This window comes from Macaca thibetana, chromosome 12 (genome assembly GCF_024542745.1).
Source record: "Macaca thibetana thibetana isolate TM-01 chromosome 12, ASM2454274v1, whole genome shotgun sequence".
Classification (NCBI taxonomy): domain Eukaryota; kingdom Metazoa; phylum Chordata; class Mammalia; order Primates; family Cercopithecidae; genus Macaca; species Macaca thibetana.
In genome coordinates, this window is record NC_065589.1 from 4,947,742 (window position 1) to 4,974,533 (window position 26,792).

At 46.9% G+C, this 26,792-nt stretch overlaps 1 protein-coding gene across 22 annotated transcripts in view; it reads right to left on the minus strand.

Moving 5' to 3' along the window:
• Positions 1-26,792, minus strand: part of LRRFIP1 (LRR binding FLII interacting protein 1) — a 168,891-nt gene that overhangs the window by 97,470 nt on the left and 44,629 nt on the right. The window lies entirely within an intron of this gene.

Here is a 26,792-nt window from a genome sequence, read left to right on the forward strand (position 1 = left end):
CTCCACCCGCAGGGGCCTGAGTCAGTGGCTGGAGCGCGAACTGTGAGGCCGTGGGAAGCCGGCGCTCCGGGAAGGACTCCACGCCCAGTAGGGGTCGACCCGAATAGGGGTCCCCTCCCGGGGCGGGGCTGCCCGGGGCCGGGCGAGGGCTGCGTTCCCGGCTCCCCCACATCCCTCACACTCAGGCCCTGCTGAGCTTCCCGGACGCGGAAGCCTAGGCCCCAGCCCCGCTGCACCTGCCAGCCGGGAACCCCGCTAACACGGCAACCCGAGACGGGCCGACTTCCAGGACGACGCAGCTGCGCGCACACAGCCCCCCTCGGCCCGGTGCGGCGGCCTGCGGGGGATAACGAGCTTCCAGGGCGCGGGTGCGAGCCGCTGGGGCCCATCCGGCGTCGCAGAGCCCGGGGTCCCCACCGTCCAGACTGCAGCCGCGAGGACCCTGCCAGGCGCCGGTCTCCTGGAGGGCACCAGCCTGCGCCTCCTCCAGGCACAGGGCGCCCTCCTAACTCCCAATGAAAGTCCTGCGGGAAACGGTTCCCAAACTCGCCAGGCTGGGGGCAGAAGCGACGGGATGACGCGGATTGTAATCGGAAGATCAGCCTGTCCAGGCCACGCCAGGGAATGTAAAATTTAAAGCACATTTACATTTTACAGCCCCCCAATTCCTAATTCCCTTTTCTCTGCACGCTGACCCGACTTGGTAACGTGAGCGCGCACCTGTGAGCACTCACCTTCCCGCTGTGACCCGGGCCCAGGGCTTCAGGGCAGGGGCTCCGCGGGCTGGAGTTGTCAGGAGGGTGTGCAGCAGGGAAAATGGGTGCTGAGGAGCCAGAGGACGACTTGGGAGGGATGGGGGCGAAGGAAAACAGGGGCCGAGCAAAGGCTTAGCGAACCGCTGGGGAAGAAACGTTGAACTTAAGATGAACAGACGCCAAGCTGTCTTTGAGAGCATCTCAGGCTCACAAAAGCAACTTTCAAAGATAATGAAACGCCTACCTTTTAATAGCTTGTTTTCTCCCTATAACACTTATTTAAATGTTGTTATAACAATTTTTTTTTTTTTTGAGATGGAGTCTCGCTCTGTTGCCCAGACTGGAGTGCAATGGCGCGATCTCGGCTCACTGCGACCTCTGCCTCCCGGGTTCCAGCGATACTCCTGCCTCAGCCTCCTGAGTAGCTGGGATTACAGGCACCCGCCACCATGCCCGGCTCATTTTTGTATTTTTAGTAGAGACGGGTTTCACCATGTTAGCCAGGCTGGTTTTGAACTCCTGACCTCAAGAGATCTGCTTGCCTTGGCCTCTGAAAGTGCTGGGATCGGCCGGGCGCGGTGGCTCAAGCCTGTAATCCCAGCACTCTGGGAGGCCGAGGCGGGCGGATCACGAGGTCAGGAGATCGAGACCATCCTGGCTAACACGGTGAAACCCCGTCTCTACTAAAAAAAATACGAAAAACTAGCCGGGCGAGGTGGCGGGCGCCTGTAGTCCCAGCTATTCGGGAGGCTGAGGCAGGAGAATGGCGTAAACCCGGGAGGCGGAGCTTGCAGTGAGCTGAGATCCGGCCACTGCACTCCAGCCCGGTCGACAGAGCGAGACTCCGTCTCAAAAAAAAAAAAAAAAAAAAAAAAGTGAGCCACTGCGCCTGGCCTATAACAATTCTTGATTGTATAAACTGCAATTATTTGGAGAAAATAATTTTAAATGTTCTCTGGGAATTTATTGTAGAAAGCTGTTAGACTTTTACCAGTGGTCACAACTTCACTGATGAGAATGATAACCCATTAATAAAACAGCCCTCTTCTAGACTTGAGTTTGAATATTCTGATCTAGATAGGCAGATTCTAAAGCTACTCAACACCCGGAACCCTGTAACTGAACCCTGTGACCGCATCTCCCAGAGCAGGGTATTGGGACTAGCTTCGTTCCCTTGGCCTGTCCCTGAGGCAATGCTTGAAGACACCTGTAATTGCCACAAGACGCATTTTCCTAACCCCTAAGCCACCAGTCAATTGCTAGTTACCAGCTTCTGAAAACCATATAGGGAAGGGATTAAGAAGTGGGCTCTGGAATTAAGCCACCTCATTCAGTTCCTGGCCCTGCCACTCACTAAGGGATATTGAGCAAGTTACTTAGCTTCTGTGCCTGGAGTCTCACCCAAAACATGCCGGTGATAATAACAGTGCCCACTGTGAGGGTGAGAACCAAAGGCCCTAACATGGGGATCCCGCTGGGCATAGTCAGGGTGAGCTGCCCAGCTAGCCTGGTGCCTAGTGTCCTGGGAGTCCAGTAAAAGCAAGCCAGCACCTGCCTTGCTGCCTCTGAGCCCCCTCTTTTCCAGAGAGAGTCTCCTTGGTAGGTGCCTCAACTCAAGGTGCCCAGGCCTCCTTCTCCTCCATAGCAGGAAGGAAGCTGGGCACCAGACCAAGAACTGGGATGAGCCAGGCAGCAAGACTGTGGGCAGTCCAGGGAAGAGAACAAACCCACTGCCTGCCACAAAAGCTGTGGGAGGGGGCTGCTGCAGAGGATGTAGGTGGCAGGGAGGGGGCCATGCCAGGACACTCACGGAGTAAGAAGCAGCGAGCTAATGAGTCTTAGTCCCAGGAACAAATGAACATTACCAGCAATAAAATAATGGCTGGTTTCTGATTCCGCTAAGTAGTAGCATATTAAAGAAAACTGCCATCCTGTCACCCTTCTAGATGAGAGGATGCTACATTCTGACTTGGGTTTCAGGCCAGCCAGTCCTGTGAGGTGAAAGTCTCAGAACCATCCCCAACTCAAGGGCAAAGTCTGTACTGTAAGTTGAATGCTAATACATCTTTCTTGGTGTTCTTAGATCCCAGAGCCCAGGAGTAAAATGTAGAGGGTCCACAGTTGCCTCCCAGTTTTATTAGGATGGTGCAAAAGTAATTGCAGGTTTTGCATTAAAATTAACAGCAAAAAATGCAATTACTTTTACACCAACCTAAATAATACAGATAACTTTAATGTTCCCTTCTTGAAGCCCCCTTCTGAGGCAGTCCTCCCTCCTACCCCCAATCTTCTTTTTTTTTTTTTTTTAATTTAACTTAGAGCAAGGTCAATTGTGAGGGTGGTGAAAGGGTGATTGGAACCCACAAATTTGACACTGGAAGGTCCAGTCAGAAGTCAGGGTGTGGGTGTGGCTCTGAAAGGTGGCATTTTATAAAAACATGGAGGTACACAAAATGTGCATCCCAGTACTCACAGCTCTAAAGATGGCTTGGCAGAGTAACATTAAATCCTTCACCTTGAAGACAAAACTCAAAACCCGAGGGCACCTTGGAAAGGTCTGAGCTGGGGGTGGGGGGTTTCCTCGGAAGAGGGTGCATCTGGGGCCGGGCATGGTGACCCACGCCTGTAATCTCAGCATTTTGGGAGGCTGAGGCTGGTGGATCACCTGAACCCAGGCATTCGAGACCAGCCTGACCAACATGACAAAACCCCTTCTCTACTAAAAATACACAAATTAGCTGGATGTGGTGGTGCACATCTGTAATCTCAGCTATTTGGGAGGCAGAGGCATGAGAATCACTTGAACTCGGGAGGTGGAGGTTGCAGTAAGCTGAGATCATGCCACTGCACTCTAGTAGCCGGGACAACAGAGTAAGACTCTGTCTCAAAAAAAAAAAAAAAAAAAAAAAAAGAAAAGGGTCCATCTGGACCATGCCAGCATGATGCCCAGGGTCTTAACTAAAGAGCTGTGAGGTCAGTGACCAAGGCTTGACTTCCTCCTTCTCTTGGTAAAGATGATCCAGGGACAGCCCCTTCTAACAAGTGCCTTGGAATTTACGGCCCCTTCCACACTGCAGTTAATGGCCTGTAGACACACAGAACTGACCTCCCGACATCACTGGTTAAGCCCAGAATCCCTGCACTGAGAGGGTACTTTGGGTTTTGTGACAGGTCTGACTGCCTCAGAGGGCATCCTTAAAAGTTGCCAGGCCTGTGATATAATTTTGTCTTCCTCTGTGCCCTCTCAATGAAGATTACCTGTCTGAAATGTAAAAATTCATGTTCATAAGTATAGGAGACTCCTGAGAAAAAAACAAAATGCGAATAGCATGGTCTAATTTTGTTCTAGGAACATCAGAATCATAGCTAACCAGAAAATGCCAGAACAGTTAACCAATTTGGGGCCACACCCAAACATGGTTTACTTTGTCTCCATGGTGTTGGTCTGTTGCTTGGTTCACTAGCTGTGCCTCCCGCTGTGGTTTGAGGCTACAGAGACAAACCCTTACAGGGATGACAACACAAGGCTGAGGGCAGACAGGGAGGACACAGTGGCTCTCAGCCTCCCCATTAGTCAGATAACTAACATGAAGTCATTTTTCTAAATCAGAGCCCTAACATCTGTTTTTCATGAATGTGAATCACTAGCCATACTGATTACAGCAGAATAAATGTCAGTAAATTACTTCTACAAACCATGAGCTTACATTCATGTTATTGCTTTGGATCCCCTCCTTTTTTTTTTTTTTGAGATGAATTTTTGCTCTGTCACTCATGCTGGAGTGCAGTGCCATGATCTTGGCTCACTGCAACCTCCACCTCCCAGGCTCAAGCAATTCTCCCACCTCAGCCTCCCGAGTAGCTGGGATTACAGATGTGTGCCACCACGCCCAGCTAATTTTGTATTTTTAGTAGAGATGGGGTTTCACCATTGTTGGCCAGGCTCATCTCGAACTCCTGACCTCAAGTGATCCACCCACCTCACCCTCCCATAGTGCTGGGATTACAGGTGTGAGCCACCGCACCTGGCCTATTTGGATCCCTTTGACTGATATCTAAAAACACATCTATTATACGTGTGGCTCATGAAATGCTCACTTGAAATTTACACAGCACCTTTCAGCTTACAACATACTTTATCCACACACTGAGGCTCACAAAGGTTATAGAACTTGTCCACAGATGCATGTTGGAAGAGTGAAGCTAGGTTTTCAACCCAGGTCCCCTCAGCCCTTAGCACATGCTCATGGAATGCACCAGCGGCATGCCGCCTGATGCAGAGCTGCTTCCTTCCTCCCAGCCATCCAGAGGCCTCACTCAGAGCAGACAGTCGTCACATAGACTCAACGAATGCCCTTAGTTGTCTTCCTGGTGGACCAGTGACCACACCTCCCACTCCAGGGGCACTGGCAAAGCAGGGTACATACCCAGGTCAATGCCAGATCTCCCAATAAGACTAGGGGCATTGGTAGGAGCATCAAGTGGGGGAGCCAGACCCTGCCTGCTGTCTGCAAAGAAGGTGGTACCCCATGGCCAGCTGGTCCAGCTCAGGCGCAAAATACACTTGGCCCTCAGGCCAGGGTCCTGACTGCCTCCGGTGGACAGACGAGCAAGAGCGTCTGGAAAGCAACAGTGGGCTTGTCTCTAGCATCCACAACAGCTCCATTGCCTGGCTTACATATGGCAGCATGCTGCCTTCCCACAGCTGCCCTGTGACCTGGGTACTGAATCTCTCCCACCACCTCCCTCAGCCCCCACTGCCAGGTTATGAATGGACTCTCCCGATTAAAAGCATGTTCTCGCCGCTTGGAACATGGTAGGTGCCTTATAAATGATGCGTAGGTAGATGGATAGATGGATGAATGGTTTTCCTAACAAAATGGAGGACTTTGATGAGTTGTCATTAATTCTCATTGATCTTCAGTATTTTATACTTTTGTAGCAATTGGGAATAGAAACTCTCTTTTAAAAATGACATGTCTTTAGGATATTTTTTTTCATAACTGATTGTACCCAGCAATTCATCACACTTATTTTTCATCTAATGGGGTTTTATTGTTTTTGCTTTTTAAATCCCTTTAGATTTTCTAAGGAAGGTGATGGGTTTGATTATTGATTGAACCGAATTTGAATTGGAGGCAGAAAGTTTCAGTGGAGGTGACTAACAGGCACCTCAGCACACACTACCGATTAAAGGTGATGATAAAATCAGGCAGCACGCATAGAACAGAAAGGAGCCTGCAGAAAGGAACCTTGGGACACCTACATGGGAAGGATAAGAGGTGTGTAAGAACAAGTCAAGACAGAGAAGGGGGAGTTAGAGAGTCAGAAAATAGAGACGTCTCCTGGAAGCCACAGAGTGAAGAGAGCAAGGTCAGGAAAGACTTTAATTTGCAACTAGAAAAACACTGGTCATTACATTCTGCCATTAAAATTTGGCAATTAAACATTTTCTGTGATTGGTGCATGTGTAATAAATGGTAGACGGCAGCCTTGAAGGAAGGCGGGACCAAGGAAAAGACTTTGCGTGGGGGAGATTTATTCATGATTTGTTGGTTTTTAAGTATGGAAGAGACGTGAGCCTGTCTGGAGGCTGAAAGGACAGTGAGAAAAGATGGAGTGGGCGGGGTGAGGCCTCAGAGGCTGCTGACCAAAGGCTGGGTGTGGAGAGCGGGGAGGGGAGATGCAGGCACTGGCGCCTTGTACTGACTCAGGAGTTGATCCGATTGTGAGCTCCATGGGAATGAGAACACCACAGTGGCCAGGAGAGGGCAGATAACTAGAAGCAGAGGTTCCTGTGCAGGAAGAGTGGATGGCAGAGTTGAGGGAGGATGAGGAGCAGGAGGACCCAATGTTGAAGGACCTGCCTTGGAGCTGTATGAGTCCCAGTCAAGGTGCACTGTACCTGGGCTCAGAGCCCTTCCATGGTGTTACATTACGTCATTAAATGTTGCCTTGGGATACACTCTGAGGCATACTTAAAATAATTTCTAATGTATTTTACTCTGGAATTAAGCTCATCTCAAAACGTGTCTAGGAATAAGTCTATAGCAATCCTAAATGTATCCGTTTTCCCAGTGTGTTCCACAGAATTGATGATTTTTAAGTCCGTACCACAGAAACCTCCTGTATACACAGTAGCCAAGGAAATGGCCACAAACACCTCCAGTAAAGCATCTCTAAGAAAACCAGTTCTGAGTTTTGGGGTTTTTTTAGGGGGCATGGGGAGACAAGGTCTCACACTGTCGCCCAGGCTGGAGTGCAATGGCACATTCTCGGCTCACTACAACCTTGATTCACTGCAACCTTGTCTCAAGCAATCCTCCCAACTCAGCCTTCCAAGTAGCTGAGACCGAAGGTGTGCACCACCACACCTGGCAATTTTTTTTTTTTTTTTTTTTCAGAGACAGGGTTTCAGCATGTTGCCCAGGCTGATCTTGAACTCCTGGGCTCAAGCAATCTGCCCACTTTGGCCTCCCAAAGTGTTGGGATTACAGGTGTGAGCCACTGCACCAGGCCCAATTCTGTTTTTCATGCAGACAATGCACTGCAAATATCTACCAATTACCTTCTAAAAACACGACAGCTAAAATTCATTATGTATATCTCAGTCTTATAGGCACAAACTCTGAAAAGTCCTCCTAAGGCAGCTCTCCTGTGAAGAAAAAAAAATCTATACATGCTCTCAGAATAGTTCATTTAAAATGTTCAGAATAGATAGCGACATGGGAAAATAAGCTTTATCCTCAACAACTGCATTCACCAGCTAACAGTATACCCCACTGAGAAGAAACAAATCAAATGCTTCAATATATACTTAGGAATAGAAAATGGCAATTTCTTTTCTTTTCTTTTCTTTTCTTTTTCTTTCTTTTCTTTTTTTTTTTTTTTTTTTTGAGACAGTCTTGCTCTATAGCCCAGGCTGGAGTGCAGTGGTGTAATCTTGGCTCACTGCAGCCACCACCTCCTGGGTTCAAGTGATTCTCCTGCTTCAGCCTCCCAAGTAGCTAGGACTACAGGTGTGCGCCACCACGCCCAACTACTTTTTCTGTATTTTTAATAGAGATGGGGTTTCACCATGTTGGCCAGGCTGGTCTCAAATTCCTGGCCTCAAGTGATCCACCTGCCTCAGCCTCCCAAAGTGCTGGGATTACAGGTGTGAGCCACCACGCCTGGCCAAAAAATGGCAATTTCTGTACAAAATAAAAGCAATATGTTTTTTCCAGAGATTCCCTCATTTATTTGGCTTTGCCTCAGTAATCCTGCCTATGAGTTTAACATTCTAGAAAATTCTAGAAAAGTTTAACATTCTAGAAAAGATGTTCTCTGATAATCAGAGCCATGAAGTAAATCTTTATGCTACTAGCTGAAAACTTCAGAAATCAACCAATTACAAATGTCATTGATAAATGTCATTCACAAAAAAAGAAGTGTGGGGAGAATAGGACTTCATAATCTGAATTCAAACAGTACCCATAGCATACAGAGAAGTTTAAGGTACTCAAGATGTATTCAAAGGCTTAAAAGTAAAGCCCTGCCACTAAGCAGCTTGGCTTGCAGACGGCCCGACTGAAGGGCAGACAAACGAACATCAGGAACAGTGAGTATCCTTCCAGCTGAAGGTACAGAAACCCCTAAAACAGCATCCCCAAATTGATCTTTCCAAGCAAATGCATTTCCATAAAGGAAAATAAAGGCTAAAACACACTTCAGCATCACACTAAAAACATAGACCCACACTCTCATAGAAGGGTTTGCCCTTTTGCGCTTTGGCCCTTGAGATATAGCTCAAAGAAAAGTCGTCAACTATTCGACTACAAAAAATGTTCTCCATGTGTACAAATTGGATATCTTTAGAGAAGACTTGGACATAGAACAGACAAGCCTCACCTTTGAAGAATGAAGATCTTAGATGAACTTCAGGGGGAGCACCAAAGAGCAGACGTTTGGAGAGACATGCTTGGCACGAGAGTGGAAATTCTGGAAGAACTGGAGATCAAATAGCCACTCCTGACCACGCCACCTTTATACCCTGCACCTCACTGGGCAGCTGCCTTGGCATGCCGAGGGGGCGTGGTCCCCTAAACGCACTGGAGGCTTTCCAAACGCTTCTCTCACCTGACCGTCGGCTCGATTTTAGTTGCTGAGATTACACTGAAGCCCCTGCCCCTTGTCTCCACCCTGTTGGTGGCATCTGTATCAAATGTGGTGTCGGGCTTTTTGGGAAACCCTGGGATTAATAAAGAGCAGGGTCCCTCGACATTTGGAGTTGCACAGTTCCTTGTTGCGGACAGCTGTCCTGTGCATCCCAGGATGGCTAGCAGCATTCCTGGCTCCACCCACCAGATGCTGGCAGCGCTCTCCACCCTAGCTGTGACAACCAAAGATGTCTCAGACATTGCCAAGTGGCCCTGGATCTAGAGGGGCCCATACCTGCATCCGAGGTGCCCACACTGTGTAAGCACACTCACGTCTCAGCTTACGCAGCTGGATGGGGCCCCAATAGATCCACAGAAAAGCGTACACAGAAAGAATGGTCAAGATGGGAATATGTGCGCACAGCATCTAACATCTGTTGCCTTCTTTCATCCAGTGAGAACGCGAAGGCAGGGCTGCTTGTCAGGGACTGCAAGAAAGTCAGCGCCAGGAGCACTGAAAGATGGGAGGTGCGGGTCACTGGGTGGAAAGTGGGGAGTGGAGATTTCAGATGTGGTGTGGTCACGCCAAAGGGTGTAATTCTGGAAGTTGGCTGGAAGAAAGAGCAGCTGAAGTGAGAAGATCAAAGAACTGGGTTTTGCTTCTCGACACCTCTGGGAAGGCCCAATCCAAGAGTAAGCCGACGGGAGAGCAAGCAACCCTGCACCCCTACGCAGAGAATGCAGTGACCTGTGCAGAAGCCCTCAAAGCTCCAAAGCAGGGGTTTGGCAGATAATCAGGTTCCAGCTCCTGCTCTGCCATTCACTAGCCTGCAATTTCAAGGAAATCCCCTGACCTCTTCCAGCTTCCTACATAAAGCAGGGAGACACAGCCAGCAGACAGGACTGCCCGGAGGCCTGCAGGTAACAGGGGACCTGAGTCTGGCGTGAACAAGTACTTTGTTCTGTTGCACTAGCAACAGATTCTGTCTGGCAGCTCATTCCATCTGTTATTTGACCATACACAGATTATTTTTTCCTGCAAAACAAGGGGCTCTAGAATTACAATTTACATCCAGATTAGAGAAGTTGCGGGAAGGTCTAGTGTCGCTCAGTTAGCTTGGACTAGGTTTAAAACTTCATCAGTGCTTTTGGCACACGCAGGGAGCTTCTGCCCTCTTTCCTGTTTCAGGCAGCTGTCCCCCTTCGAGCCCAGCGCTGTGTTGTTGCTTTACGGCTATTCCGAAAACCAAGCTTGCGGTGTTCTTAGTCCTCAGACAAACACAATTAAGAATAGGACTGCGGCCAGGCATGGTGGCTCATGCCTGTAATTCCAGCACTTTGGGAGGCTGAGGCAGGCAGATCACCTGCAGTCACTAGTTCAAGACTAGCCTGGTCAACATGGTGAAACACTGTCTCTACTAAAAATGCAAAAATTAGACAGGTATAGTAGCGTGGGGCTGTAATCCCAGCTACTCAGGAGGCTGAGGCAGGAGAATCGCTTGAACCCAGGAGGCAGAGGTTGCAGCGAGCCAAGATCGCACCATTGCACTCTAGCCTGGGTGACAGAACGAGACTCCATCTCAAAAAAGAAAAAAGGAATAGGACTGTGCAAAAGACATAGGCACGCAAAGACCAGAAGGACACACAGAATAAACACAGGGCTGCTCGCCGAAGTGGTGGAACTGTGGGAATTTTAAACATTGCTGTTTGAACACCCTTGGGTATTGTCAGAATGCTCTTTTTACAATACGCAAGTTAAAGAACTTGGGCTTTACTCAGGAAGCAGTAAAGGACCCACCAAAAGTATTTGAACAGGGAGGTGAGATTGTGTTTGAATAAAGAATCTGTGGGCTACAAAAAAGTTGAAAACCACCCGTGTTATGTTTTATCAAAAATTTCTTGGCCAGCCTCTCCATTTATTCTTCCAGATTAACTCAGGAGTCTATTTGTTTTTTTTTTCTTTTTGTCATTGTTGTTGTTGTTTCTGACACAGGGTCTCACTGTGCTGCCCAGGCTGGAGTGCAGTGGCATGATCATGGCTCACTGCAGCCTCCACCTCTTTGGCTCAAGTGATCCTCCCAACTCAGCCTCTTGAGTAGCTGGGACCACAGGCATGTGCCACCACGCCTGGCTAATTTTTGTATTTTTGTAGAGATGGGGTTTCACCATGTTGCCCAGGTTGGTCTCCAACTCCTGGGCTCAAGTGATGGGCCCACCTCAGTCTCCCAAAGTGCTAGGATTACAGGCATGTGCCACCATGCTGGCCTAGAGTCTATTTGTTAAGCTTTCAACCAACCTTCCCCTCTAAACTGAGATTTTATTTGAAATGCATTAGACGGTTGTCCCTCAGTATTCAAGGGGCATTGGTTCTAGGACCCCCTCCAACCACTGGGGTATCAAAATTGGAGGATGCTCAAGTCTCTAATATAAATGGTGGAGTATTTGCACATAACCTACGCATATCCTCCTGTGTACTTGAATCATCTCTGGGTTCCTGTTCATACCTAATACAATGTAAATGCTATGTAAATAGTTGTTAGACTATATTGTTTAGAGAATAATGACCAGAAAACGTCTGTACATGTTCAGTACAGAGGCAACCATCCATTTTTCCCAAATATTTTCTTATTTTTTTACTTTTATTTTTTTTGAGACGGAGTCTCGCTCTGTAGCCCAGGCTAGAGTGCAGTGGCCGGATCTCAGCTCACTGCAAGCTCTGCCTCCCGGGCTTACACCATTCTCCTGCCTCAGCCTCCCGAGCAGCTGGGACTACAGGCGCCCGCCACCTCGCCCGGCTAGGTTTTTTTTTTTTTTTTTGTATTTTTTAGTAGAGACGGGGTTTCACCGTTATTAGCCAGGATGGTCTCGATCTCCTGACCTCGTGATCCGCCCATCTCGGCCTCCCAAAGTGCTGGGATTACAGGCTTGAGCCACCGCGCCCGGCCCAAATATTTTCTTATTTACTTATTGTGATGGGGCCTCGCTGTGTTGACCAGGCTGGTCTTGAACTCCTGGCCTCAAGTGACCCTCCCATCTTGGCCTTCCCAAGTGCTGGGATTGCAGGCCTGAGTCACTGTGCCTGGCCAGCCACCGCACCAGCCTTTTTTTTCCCCAAATATTTTTGATCTGAGGTTGGTTGAATCCATGGATGTGGAACGCACAGACACAAAGGGCCAACTGTATTTATCAATTATTTGGGGATGGATCTGTGTCTCTTTAATGTGGAGTCTTCTTGTTCAGAGACAAGGTATCACTCTCTGCAGTTTTCAACTAACTGTGTCCTTCAGTAAATTATTATGGTCTTCATATAGGCCCTGCATATTTCTTTATTCCTATATGCAACTTTGAGTGGGATCTTATCATTTTTTCCATTATTTAAAAATCAGGCTGGGCGTGGTGGCTCATGCCTATAATCCCAGCACTTTGGGAGGCCAAGGCGGGCAGATCACCTGCGGTCACTAGTTCAAGACTAGCCTGGTCAACATGGTGAAACCCTGTCTCTACTAAAAATACAAAATTAGCTGGGTGTGGTGGTGCATACCTGTCATCCCAGCTACTCGGGAGGCTGAGGCAGAAGAATCATTTGAACCCAAGAGGCAGAGGTTGCAGTAAGCTGAGATCATGCCATTGCACTCCAGCCTGGGCAACAAGAACAAAACTCCATCTCAAAAAAAAAAAAAAAATCATTATAGTAGGATATAGGAATGCTTTGGTTTTTGTTTCTGTTATTACAAACTATCTTACTGAACTCTCAGTTTGAGACTGACTTTTTGGATTAGACATATACATAATCTGCAAGTATTTACAAATTTTATCTATACCCTTTCAGTAGTTTTATTGCTGATTTCTTTGTTGGGTATGAATATCAGAACTGCCATTATCATTATAATTTTACAGTTATCGCTGATCTATTCCTTCTTCCTTAAATTACTCTACAATTAGAGAAATAATCAGGACACAGTAGCTTTGTGAGTTAGTGCTTGCTCTGTAATCACACAGTACAGAACTCAGGCTTGTCAGAATTTAAATAGCATTTAAAATTGCTTGTAAGATAAACAGGGAGTTGTGTTGCAAAGCACCTGAAAGGAAACAAATTACACGTCTCACAACAAGATACTCTTGCCTAAAGGCTAGAATCAAAGTTAGACCAATGGAAGATTAACTTGGAGAAGGAATAATACTTAAGTCAGTGAAAAGTTATTTTTATTGTTGATGTTGGAGTACAATTGTCTACTGTGGTGACAGGGAGCACAGATTCTAGGGACGCTGTGCCTGGTGGGAATCTTCAGTGCTGGGCAAGTTACATATCCTCTCTTTGTGTTTCAGTTTCCTCATCTGTAAAATGGGAGTGATAATGGTACCCAGTTCCCAGGGTTTATAACAATTAAATGAGTTGCTATTGATAATCATTATTTAAGTAAATACAATACTAGAAATGTAAGTGCAATGAAGGTGTTTGATCTATATAATACAATCAACAAAATAGTTTGAGAGGCCAGGTGCTGTGGCTCACACCTATAATCCCAGCACTTTTGGAGGCTGAGGCAGGCAGATTACTTGCGGTCAGGAGTTTGAGACCAGCCTGGCCAGCATGGTGAAACCTTGTCTCTACTAAAAAATCCAAAAATTAGCTGGGCTTGGTGGCAGGTACCTATAATCCTAGCTACTCAGGAGGCTGATGCAGGAGAATTGCTTGAACCTTGGAGGCAGAGGTTGCAGCGAGCTGAGATCACTCTACTGCATTCTAGCCTGGGTCACAGAGTGAGACTCTGTCTCAAAAAAAGAAAAAAAAAATAGTTTCAGGATAATTTAATCTAAATCTGATGTACCCAGTCACACTTTACCAAGGGATCTGGGAGCTGACATTTGTCCCTGACACGCCAGCCCCTCCCCACCCACCTTCCTGCACACCCCAGGGCCTCTACCTCGCTCCACACCACATAGCCTGCTGTGTACACCCGCTGTAAGGAAAGAGGTGTGCCTGTTAAACACACAGAACCCCAACAGTAACTGGAAGTCTACATCTTGTGGCTGTAGTAGGAGTAACCTTTCCACTTTTCTAGAACAAGAGGCCTGAACTTTGCGCTGGTTATTTTTGTAAGGCACCCAGCTATTTCCTAGTTGAAAGTTATGATCTAGACAGCTGGACTTGAACTTCGAGAGCCAGATAAGGAGCTATGACTGTGCCTCTGAAGAATGATATTAGGCAATGGAAGCTCATGAACTTCTCCTTTTCGGTAAAGAGACCCTCCCATGGTGTAGGTTTTAGAAAAAGGGGAAATGATCTGCCCGTGGAGATGCGATGGACTCAGAATATTAATGAGATAAATAGATTTTTAATATAAAGCATATTAAACCTTTTTAGCTCTAACATTCTATGATTATTTAAAATATATGTCCTACATTTAGAATATAATATTAGAGCTCCAACTCTAACTTGCAGCATCTTCGTCTCTGGGGGAAGGCGAAGGGACCCAGGCAGTAAGGAAAGCAGAAAAATCAGGCAGACTCTGATGTGACTGGGAGGGTGGCCTCCTGGTACCACAGGTAAGCTGTGCTAGAGGTTTCATGGTGGCTCAGTAATATCAGATAATACAGTGATAAGAAGGGGTCTGCACTGAAACTTCAAATAATCCACATTATATTAATTATGTAATTTTTAGTTTTTTGGGTAGAGATTGGGGTCTTGCTATGTTGCCCAGGCTGGTCTCAAACTCCTGGCCTCAAGGGATTCTCCTGCCTTGACCTCTCAAAATGCTAGGTTTACAGATGTGAGCTACTGTGCCTGGCTTTCAAATACCTTATATTAAATGGACAAAATAATTTGGTCTTTTGTAGGTAGAAGCAACCCAAGTGTCCACTGATGGCTAAATGGAGAAATATGCATGGTATATATACACAGTGGAATGTAACTCAGACTTAAAATGGAAGGAAATGCTGTCACCTGCTACAATGTGAGAAAACCTTGAGGACATAATGCTGAGTGAAATAAGCTAGTCACAAAAGGACAAATGCTGTATGATTCCAGCTAGATAAGGTACCTCATACAATTCATCAAGACAAAGTAGAATGGTGGATGCCAGGGCTGGGTGGAGAGGAGAATGGGGAGTCAGTGTTTAAGAGGGTGGAGTTTCAGTTCTGCAAGATGAAGAAGTTCTGGGTATGGCCGGTGGTGTCGGCTGCACAACAGGATGACTATACCTGATGTCACTGAAAAAATAGTTAGGGTGGCAAACATTGTTATGTGTATTTTAGCACAATTTAAAACTAATTTTTAAGAAAACAATTTACCCTTTTGTTTATGCAATCACAAAAGGAGGAAGACGAAAGCCAGTGCAGAGTTTCCCCAGAAAACAAGCCAGATGGTGTGAATCCAACAGACTCCACATCAAATCAGCCACACCAAAGGTCAGGAGATCTGTGTGGAGATAAACTTTCAGAGAAGGCAACCAGGGCACATCTCTGTTTTAAAACCATCTCCCGGGCCAGGCGCAGTGGCTCAAGCCTGTAATCCCAGCACTTTGGGAGGCTGAGGTGGGCAGATCACTTGAGGCCAGGAGTTTGAGACCAGCCTGGCCAACAGGGTGAAACCCCATCTCTACTAAAAATACAAAAATTAGCCAGGCATGGTGCACGTCTATAATTCCAACTACTCAGGAGGCTGAGGCACGGGAATCGCTTGAACCCGAGAGGCGGAGGTTATCATGAGCCGAGATCGCGCCACTGAACTCCAGCCTGTGCAACATAGCGAGACTCTGTCTCAAAAAACAAAAAACCCACAAAGATAAAACCATCTCACTACCATGAGCCCTCCACATTTGAAATTCATGAAAATGGACAGCTGTCATGTCCCCATATGAATTTTCAGGTCTCACTAGAAAGATAACCTCAGGACCGGCAAGATGGGATCCAAAAACAGTTGCTGGTCTAATTTTTTAAAAAGGAGGAAAGGAGGCAGGCTGGCGTCATGCAACACTGCTTGCGTTAAAGTATATACATTTAAATGATGTACCTTGAACTTTTATTGGAAAAGCGAAGCCCAGTAGTAAAAATTTACATTAGGCCGGGCGTGGTGGCTCAAGCCTGTAATCCCAGCACTTTGGGAGGCCGAGACGGGCGGATCACGAGGTCAGGAGATCGAGACCAACCTGGCTAAACCCGGTGAAACCCCATCTCTACTAAAAAATACAAAAAACTAGCCGGGCGAGGTGGCAGGTGCCTGTAGTCCCAGCTACTCAGGAGGCTGAGGCAGGAGAATGGCGTGAACCCGGGAGGCGGAGCTTGCAGTGAGCTGAGATCCGGCCACTGCACTCCAGCCTGGGCGACAGAGCAAGACTCTGTCTCAAAAAAAAAAAAAAAAAAAAAAAAAAAAAAAATTACGTTAATCAAATTCATGGAGACAGAAAGTAGCATGGCAGTTGCCAAGGGCTGGGGAAAGGGATGCCCATTCCACCTTCAGCTCTGTGAATCTGGGGAGTCAGTGTTTAATGTATACAGAATTTCAGTTTGGGAAGATGAAAAAGTTTTGGAAGTGGATGATGGTGATGGCTACACACTACTGTGCTTAAAACCACTGAACTCTACACCTAAAAATGGTTAAAATGGTAAATCTTAGATATATTTTATCACAATAAAATTATGTTAAAAGTTTTACATTATAAGAAAAGGGCCAGGTCAACCTGCTACTTTATAGCATCCTGTCCAGCTATAAAAATAGTGTTTATGACAAGTATGAAGTAGAATTGGAAATGCTTATGACAAAGTTCATGACAATTATGTCTCTGCAAAAATAAACATCACCAAAGGCCCTAAGGAAATACATCAAAATAGAGCCATGGGTGTTTTTATGTCACAAAGAAGATAGAAATATTTTTTTCTTTACTTCTCTTTTCCAGTGTTTTTTTTTTTTTTTCTTTTTTTCCATGAGCAGGTACTACTTTTAAAGGGGGAAAATAACAAAGTTCATTTTCTTCCATAACTTCATTTGAAAAGAAAGGGAGGAAGAACAGAAAGAAAACCCTTTATGTTTTGTGTTCCTAGAGGCTTTTAAGCCCAGCTCAGGAAAAGGGCAATTAATCAGGCTGGCAACTGCTTTCAGCTCTCTGTTTTTTTGTGTAGTGGATCCCCCGGACAGGCTGGTGAAGCCTGTGGGGCATTCTTGGAATAACATTTTTAAATGCATATAACAAAACATAGGGTTATGAAGGAAACTGATTATTCTGAAACAGGTTGTCAAAAAATATTTTTAAGTCCTGATACAGTATATCAATCAGAGCCAAGTCAGGAAAAAAGAAATGACAGCAGTGATTTCAATAGAAGCAGTACAGGGAGCCCCTAAACAGGTGTTGCATGGCTGAAAAAAAAAAGGAGGTCTCATGCCACAGAGGCCTCATCTCAGGAACAGCTAGGGCTGGAGACAAAGACCGGGGTGATGGTCTCAGAAGGCTTGGAGTGGGGACCCGGACTGTGGGGGCTCAGGCAGGACTGATGAGGGTGGTCTCTGGGCATGTGAAAAACACTACAAACGGAACCAACAGCTGCTGCCAGGGTGAAGTCCCGTTGCTGGGGTGACGCTCAGAGAAACAGGAAGCAGGCAGGAAGCAGCGTGCTCCGGGCTCCCTCCTCCCACTGCCCAGGCTCTTTGGCCCTCCTGGGGGCAGGGCCCGATAGGGCACAGCTCTGGCCCTGTGGTAAGGAAGGGAGGGTTTGCAGTGGAGAGGCAACAGTTCAACAGCCAGCACATGCATGCACGTCCTTATTCTACCAAATACCGACGGTGATGCCTGCCAACCATTTCCCCAGCTCTCAGCAACAACCCTAAAGTGCCGGAGAAATATCTGTGGTTTCTATTGGTGCTGAGGTCACACAGACTTCTAATGCTACTGAAGGTTTTTGCCGGCATTCATAATGGAAGGTAATGCTACCCTTTTATTCCTATTCAATTTCGGGGATCTCTGGAAATCTATCCAAAGGCCCTTGGGGGAATTCTTGGACCCAAGGTGAAGAATCCCTCTGGGCCTTTCAAGGTGTCAAATACAGTTCTTTTGTCTTCTTTAATTTTTGCTTTTGAAAGTCACAGAACTGACCATTGATACCAGGGTTTTAAAAAATGTTTTTAAAGCAAAAATAATAAGAGGGCAAACACATGCCATTCTGCACAGCTCTCATTTAACGGACACTGATGGCCACTCCGGCAGATAGCAAACAGTCACTTTTGCAGTGTATCACATTTTGCCTATTTCTGAATGCCACAGAAAAGAAGGAAAATGCACAACTACCCTTGCGTCCTTGCCCCTGCGCATTTGCGGGCGCAGGCTAGGATTCCGGAGGGCTGCAGAGCTCTTTCCTGTAACACCCCACCACCCACTTTGACCATGACCTAGATGTTGATGGGCACCCAGTCCATATTTCCAATCCTGACTCCTCCAAGCCTCAGCCCCGGCTGTCTGGACACCTCTTCCTGGAAGCCCCAGAGGCACCTCAAATGTGACACATTCAAAGCAGAACTTCTGCCGCCTCCTGAGTCCTTCCTCTGCATGTCCTTCCTGTGGGCACCACCAGTGCCTCCTGAGTCCTTCCTCTGCATTTCCTTCCTGTGGGGCTCCTGCCGCCTCCTGAGTCCTTCCTCTGCATGTCCTTCCTGGGGGGGCACCACCAGCGCCTCCTGAGTCCTTCCTCTGCATTTCCTTCCTGTGGGGCTCCTGCCGCCTCCTGAGTCCTTCCTCTGCATGTCCTTCCTGGGGGGGCACCACCAGCGCCTCCTGAGTCCTTCCTCTGCATTTCCTTCCTGGGGGGCTCCTGCCGCCTCCTGAGTCCTTCCTCTGCATTTCCTTCCTGGGGGCACCACCAGTGCCTCCTGAGTCCTTCCTCTGCATTTCCTTCCTGTGGGGGGCACCACCAGTGCCTCCTGAGTCCTTCCTCTGCATTTCCTTCCTGTGGGCACCACCAGTGCCTCCTAGCAGGCTTCACTTGAAGTCCCTGTGGCCAGACTCGTGTGTAAAGGAGAGACAATAATAGCGACAACTTTATAGGGGTGGTTTTTGTGAGGATGAAACGAGACAATAGACAGTGTTTGTAGACGACGCACTCTGCACAGAGCCTTAGTGTCAGGAAACGCCCACCACTCACTACCAGCTGCTGGCGCTCCCGAGACAGCCTCCGCCCACCTCTCCGCCCGTCATCGAGTCAGCTTCCTCTCTCAATGCCACTCCGTGCCCTCCCACGGCTGCTGTCTTAGAGCAGGCCTCTGCATGTGTCCTCAGAATGATCTGAATTGTCCCCAAACAGTCCCCCCCCTGGCCTCTGCCACCAATGTGACTTCATTCACACATTGATTCATTCCATCAACAAACACGGACCCAGGGCCTCCCCCGTGCCAGATACCACGCCAGCTACAGACAGAACGACCGACCAGGGGCAGCTGCACCTTCTGGGGAGGACTGATGTCAGATAACCACACACCCAGTGAGGATAACTGTGAGGAACCACCGCACACCAGGCCCGGCACTGGCTGTGCAGACAGGAAATCCAGAGAGAAGTGCAGAGGCGCAGGGAGAAGGTGAATCTGGCCCCTCAGGTCTCTTGGTGAGACCCTGGTGAGGCTTCACCTTGAGAATGGGGTAATGTCCAAACTCCTCCCGGACGCCTACTGAGGCTTCCTGGCGAGGCCCTGGCATCCTACTGCCCACGGGCCCTCCCAGCACTGTCCCGTCTTTGTCCCGTCTCCTACAGACCAGGGACAGAGAGGTCTGTTATGCCGCCTGGTGGTGACTTAGAGCCTTGGAAAGGGAATTCCCATGTTTATTTTTTATTTTTTCAGTGAAACCACGTATAAAGATGCAGCAGATTTGTAATAAAAAAAGACCCAGCCCTCAGCTGAAGAAGTTAGGCTAATCCGTGTGGGGGTTTCATTTCACCTGAAGAGAAGGTCCCTCCTTCACTGTCTCACAAAGTGAAAGAAAGCACAATGTGTGGTAAGTCTGTTCTTCACCTAAAACGATGGTACACTGCCACCGTATTGTAAAAGAATTTCTCATGCTTTGTGAAGAATGAAACACTGCAACCATTTATATAAGACACCAAAATTCAGTATTTTGTGACTTATCTATAGCAATACCTGGAAACACAGATGACTCAAATTGAGAGGTTATGTTCACAGCTTCAATATCAGGGACATAGTTACAAGGATATATCATCCACATTTAGATACTGTAAAGTCTTATTTCAAAATATGATAAAGTAGATATTCTCTTAGAACAATCAGAAGGAAACCAAATTTAGAACGTATCAACAGCGGGTGCCCGGGTGAAATCCTGGCAAGGACAAATATTGAAAAAATAGTTCAATATTTTTTCAAGAACAAGATAAACTTTGTGTTGAGGAGTACAGAACATTCCCTGCTTTCTTTCCATTTTGACAGAACCATCTGATCATAATGGAAACCTACGTTTTAAGATCTTTTATTTTTTTATTTTTCAAATATTAAATTCTCCTTGAACACAAAACACTGATTCTCTTGCATAAGAACCACATTCCCCACCTTGATTTTAAGAGATTCATTCCTATTGCCAGTAGATAGCTATATACTGTCTACTATTTTTTAAAAAGCCACTAAGGAAACAAGAAGTTGGGGCACTGATCCTTACTCTCTAAAGTTATTGTAGAGCTGGCCGGCTGTGTGCGCTCAAGGAATTCCAGAAACCATGAGAAGGAACTGAAGGAAGGTGACCCAGCAAGGCAGGTTCTGCTGTGGTTCAAGCCAGCCATGAGGAGGGTCTGAGTTTGGGCAGAGCAGAAAGGAGTGGACTTCGAAAACCTTTTAAAGGCAGAGTTCATGAATGGGGCAGTGGACAGATTTGCAGGACCAAAGGTAGCCGGAGGTGGTCAGACTGGGCATTTGCAGAAAGCGGCTACAGTTAAGGGTAAGCTCGTGTAAAGGCTAGTTTTCAGGGCCAAAAGATAACTTCAGCTCATGAGTAGCTTATGCTTTAGTGAGAAATCACATAAAGTGAAAGTCAAGAGATCAACACATGTGGATGGGAAGAGAAGTAGAAATTGCTACGCTGTTTTTTGTTTTGTTTTGTTTTTTTGAGATGGAGTCTTGCTCTGTCACCCAGACTGGAGTACAGTGGCGTGGTCTTGGCTCACTGTAACCTCCACCTCCCGGGGTTCAAGCAATTCTCCTGCCTCAGCCTCCCAAGTAGCTGGGATTATAGGTATGCACCACCATGCATGGCTAATTTTTGTATTTTTAGTAGAGATAGGGTTTCACCATGTTGGCCAGGCTGGTCTTGAACTCCTGACCTCAAGCGATCCACCTGCCTTGGCCTCCCAAAGTGCTGGGATTACAGGCTTGAGCCACTGCGCCCGGCCACTATGCCATATTTTTTATTTTTATTTTTTGAGGCGGAGTCTTGCTCTGTCACCCAGGCTGGAGTGCAGTGCCATGATCTTGGCTCACTACAACCTCCACCTCCCGGGTTCAAATGATTCTTCTGCCTCAGCCTCCCAAGTAGCTGGGATTACAGGTGCTGCCATCACCATGCCTGGCTAATTTTTGGATGTTTAGTAGAGATGAGGTTTCACTATGTTGGCCAGGCTGGCCTCCAACTCCTGAGCTCAAGTGTACTGGCCTCAACCTCCTAAAGTGTTGGGATAATAGGTGTGAGCCACCACGCCCAGTCAGAATTCATATTCGTAGACCAGAAAGTATCACTGAAATGTGGGCAATTCAAGCGTCACGCTATGGTGGAAATTTTAGAAGGAGAGGCTCATTTGATCAGCCTAATAACAAATGTGTGGCCACATGCCATCTATAATCACAGTACCGCCACATTTGGAGTCTACCATGTGTGCGAGAAGTTCCTTGGTAACATTTTGCTGAATCAATAGGAAGTTACCTTTTTTATTTTTCCGAATACAGGTGCTTGGTACAGGCCAATATTTTATATGATGCAATATTATATATTTTAAAGGATCTAGACAGAAAGGAAAAAAAACAATTTTTTCAGAGATAAATGCCATGTTAAACTACTTCTACCTAAGTAATTGTCTGCTGAAAATAACTATTTACTGAAACACTGAATTTGAAAAGAATGATACTGTATTAAGTCATATCATTTCGTTAAAGATGCAAAAGCCAAAATAAGGAAAAGAAATTCTCAACCTGGTGAACAGTGAAAAAGCATTAAGAAAAGATGTTGCCAGATGGTTTAATTACAGCACTTAAATGTGATTTACTTAGCGAGGGCATCTAGTAAAGGAATACACAGACACACATGCATGCAGGCGTACACACACACGTGTGCACACACACATGTAGGCATGCACACACCTGCACACACACACAGGCATGCACACGTGTGTGCAGACATAGGAGCTGTCTATGAGTGGCGGCCCAGTCCCTGGCCAGCTTCTCCTGAAGGGACACAGACATGGGGAGCAGGGGTGACGAGCTGCCCACTGCGGGGTGAGAGCTCCTGAGCCTCACCTGAGTCACTCCTTGCTGCCCCAGCTTCTGTCCCCTTACCTGTCTTCCTCATCCCTGTGCCCCAGCTCTTCCTACCACACTTCCCTTTAGTTGCTAGAAAACAAAAGGCTCACATGACATGAAACGTATTGTTGCAATAGGTTCATCTCTGATTTAAACATCTCCAACTTAAAAGTACCCAACCTATAAGCCAGTAAGAGAGCATCTATTCTGTGCCTTCCTGGGTTTCTGATGTGTGACAAGCAAATTAGCATTCGTGGGATCACGGATGTGCCCCGATTTGCTTTCATAAGTCGAGGTGAAGCGTTTCAGAGCCTTAGCTGGTTTGAAAGGCCTCTGGCTCTCAGATCTGTATGGCTGTGGCAGCTTATAACCACCTATGGACACGTGTAGGATATGTGTGTAGTGCAGGTTATCACACGAGGGACACAAGTCCATGGGTCATCACTTGGAAAGGGAACTTCTGGGATCATCAACGGTAACGGCCATTCGAAGCTGAAGGGGTTCCCTCGTTCAAAATCTCCGGACTCTTCATACGCAACAGGCCAGTTCTCCCCAGGGAGAACATAGCACTCCTCAGATGAAATGAGAGGGATGGAATGGAACTTTCAAAGTGGGGCCTTGGGCCGCCCCACACAGCTGTTAGTGCCGGCAACCTCTGCCATCCTCACGACCTCTGTGGGACTCCCAGGGAAAATATTTCTAAGAGGAGGAGAGGGAGAAGGAGACCCTGCCACTGAGGATGTGCCAGACGTTGGGAAAATGCCTGGCACGCTTCCATGTGCTTGCTTCTCATAAGAGCCCCCTGGGGAGGAACAGTCACGCTTTCTAGCTTAGATGCGGAAACTGAGGCAGGCAGGAGACATAGCCTGCCGAGGTCCCACAGCCCTGAGCCGCGCAGCTGGAGCTGGACCCAGGCAGGCAGGACCTGCCATCTGGGAGCGCTGTGATAGACATTCCTTAGACTGCCACCGAGTGCTGGCTCTGCAGGCGCTGTGTTGGGCACTTTCTGTGTCTTAGCGCAGGTAAGCCTCAACAGCCTCGCAAAGTCCGTGTTATTATCTTCACAGCACCAGCGTGGAAATTGAGGCCCGGTGAGTCACCTACGGTAGTTGAGGCAGCTTCCGTTCAGCTCGGCGGGACCTCCAGCTCAGCGTGATGGGCTGTCCGTGTTGCTGGCTCTGTCCTCCCCGACGCCTGGCTTTCACAAGACAAATAAACATTTTCCCTTCTTCTTAAAATCACAGCCAGGAAGGGGCCTCCTAGTACATCTGGCCTAGGGCCATGCTTCCCAGCAGACCAGTGTCATTATCTCAAGCTTGACCAGTGACCTGCCCAAGGCCACACAGCCAAGGGACACACCGAGGTGTCGGGGCACTGACGTCCGCAGGACGACCTCCTGTTGACCGATACTGCTTTCCCCTCTGCCAGCTGTGTTCTCATGACAGCAGATAGCTTTATTTGGGACATTTCAGACGTTTTCCTCTCTGCGAAATATCCAATTGACAAATCATCATGAGAATATGCATTACGTTTTCCTTTCTAAAATTATAACTATCTCCCACCATTTGTCAAATGCCCAAGAACACAAGAAAACCGACTCCTCCCAGCTGGTTTTCATTAGATGATTTGGTGTCTAATATTCAAATTTGTCCAAAGACGGTCCCAATCTTCTGCCAGAAGCTGACTCAAGCTGATCCTCCCCAAAGCGATGTGCGAGGCTTTATGTCACGTGCACACATCCCACACATGGACGGAAATGGAGACCTGTCAGGCTTCTGCTACTCAGCCACTGTTTCCTAGGAATGAGCTCATGGAACAGCTGGTCCATGTTTAATGACACTGTCATTTTTACAGGGAGGAGTGTGGTTAAGCATTTACCCAGGGTGGAGGCATCACTGTGGTTCTACTGAACTCCAGCTTTTAGCACTCACTCCTCTGCTCAACAAACCATGACGGCCTCAATATCATATAAGAGAAAGCCCAGCAGAAATCTCCATTTTAGGGTTATCAAGCACCTGGGCAGGCATATTTCTTTAAAGACATGAGGGAGATATTCGGTTCCTAATCTAAACTGCCGAAAAAAATATTTGCAACAGCTATGAAAAAGGTTAATAAGCAATCCACAAATCAACAAGATTATAAATATCAGCACTCACTCTTAGACATGTTTTGACAATTTGAAAAAGAACTTCAGATGACTAAGAATTAGTTAGCTGCCAGTTTTTAGCTGTCAAATTTACAAAGCTGAGATAATCACAGTATTTAATCCTGTGATGAGAAAACACTCTCAGACAACACAAATGAAAGTGTAAACTGATACACCCTTTCAGGAAAGCGACTTGGAAACAAGCTCCTCATAACGGTCCTTAACCGTGTTTATATGCTTTGTATTTAAATTGCACTTCTAATATTCAAATTTAAGGAAATAATTTAAAGTACAAAAACTTCACTCTAAAAGATGTTCACTGCAATGTTATTCACCATAGTAAACAAACACAAAAGCCTGAGTGTCCAGCAACACGGAAATGATGATGTGATGGTGTGTCCTCAAAGCTATATTGTGTGGCCACTAAAACATTTTTACAGAGCATTTGATGCAAGAGTTATGTTTATTTCTTTCCTTAAAAAAAGATTTAAAAATGCACTATTTAGAGACACACAATTGAGACTATGTTAAAAAAAAAGTCACAGATAAAAGAATGGAGAAAAACAAAACCAAATGTTAACAGGTATTATGCTTGGTCAAGTATGAGGTATAATTTTTATTTTCTACTATTGCCTGAATTTTCCTTATTATTTTTCTATAATAAACATGTATTATGTTTAATATAATAAATTAAATATTTTGTTTCAACAACAATTACCCTTGTTGCTGATTTCTTCATTTATTCAACAGAAAAACCTCTTGTAAGCCAAACCTCAGGAAAAATGCTGTGAGGATAATAAGCAGCTAGTGCAAATGTTCCTACCCCAGCCGAGGAAGTCAGGGAGGGCTTCCTGGAGGAGGGGGAACTGAGGCTGGAAGGATGGAAAATGATGGGAAACACTGTTCAGGAGCTCAGTATGACTGGAGTGTAGGACCCCCATGGGAGAGAGGCAGGAAGGAGGAGGCTAAGAGGCCCCCGATGCCATGATATGGGTTTAAAATGTATCCTGTAAGCTATGGGAGTCATTAAGGATGGTAAGGCAGGGAACCATAGCGTGAGGGTTGTGTTTTCTTTCTCCTTTTGTGAAGATAGTAAGGCAGACTTTATTCCAGGGGGCCGCGATGACAGGCACAGGGATGGCTGTGACGGGGCCTTGCCACGGGGAGAGAGGCTGTTTTCAATCCCAAGGCTGGCGTGTCCTAGGATCACTAGGACACCAAGACGAAGATGCAGGTGCGGTGGGGCCAATCTTGGAAGCAGATGGACTAGGAGGCTGCCGAGGTCACCATGCGAGGGGAGGGGCCTCAGCCAGGTTCACGATTCCACTGAAGATGGGAGGGGAACATGCTGGAGGGAGCCCTGCATCAGGCAGCTCTGAGGTGGGGGGACGAGAAACGCAGGAGAAGCAGCTGCTGTCAGGGTGACGAAGAGTGTTGGGGGAAAGGGGGCTGTCAAGTTGTCAGATGGAGTTCAAAACAGGGGTCTGGGCAGGACATGGGGGCGTCCAGGGGTTGTAAAGTCATAATGTGGCTGCAACTGCAAACGAGTGTCCTGTAAATATGGCAAAGGAGAAGGATTAGGAGCAACACCATCACCCGAGGGTGCAAACTGCATGAAAGCAAGTGGAGAAGCCCAGGAACCCGGGGGAGGCTGACGGAGCCTGAGTGAATGGTGTTAGGGAAGCTATAGGGCTTGGGGGCTGGGCCAGTCCTGTGCCGGGAACACAACTGCCACTCCACCCCGGTTAGGCCATTTCATGTCAGGATCCCAAATTAATACTGTGAAAGTCACACACAGGGAACGATCAATGAATGAACGAAAGCATGCTCCACACTTTGATGCTGTTGGTGGGAGTGTAAATTAGTTCAACCATTGTGGAAGACAGTGTGGGGATTTCTCAAGGATCTAGAACTAGAAATACCATTTGACCCAGCAATCCCATTACTGGGTATACACCCAAAGGATTATAAATCATTCTACTGTAAAGACACATGCACACATATGTTTATTGCAGCACTATTCACAATAGCAAAGACTTGGAACCAACCCAAATGCCCATCAATGATAGACTGGATAAAGAAAATGTGGCACATATACACCATGGAATACTATGCAGCCATAAAAAAAAATGAGTTCATGTCCTTTGCAGGACATGAAGCTGGAAGCCATCATTCTCAGCAAACTAACACAGGAACAGAACACCAAACACCACATGTTCTCACTCATAAGTGGGAGTTGAACCATGAAAACACATGGTCAT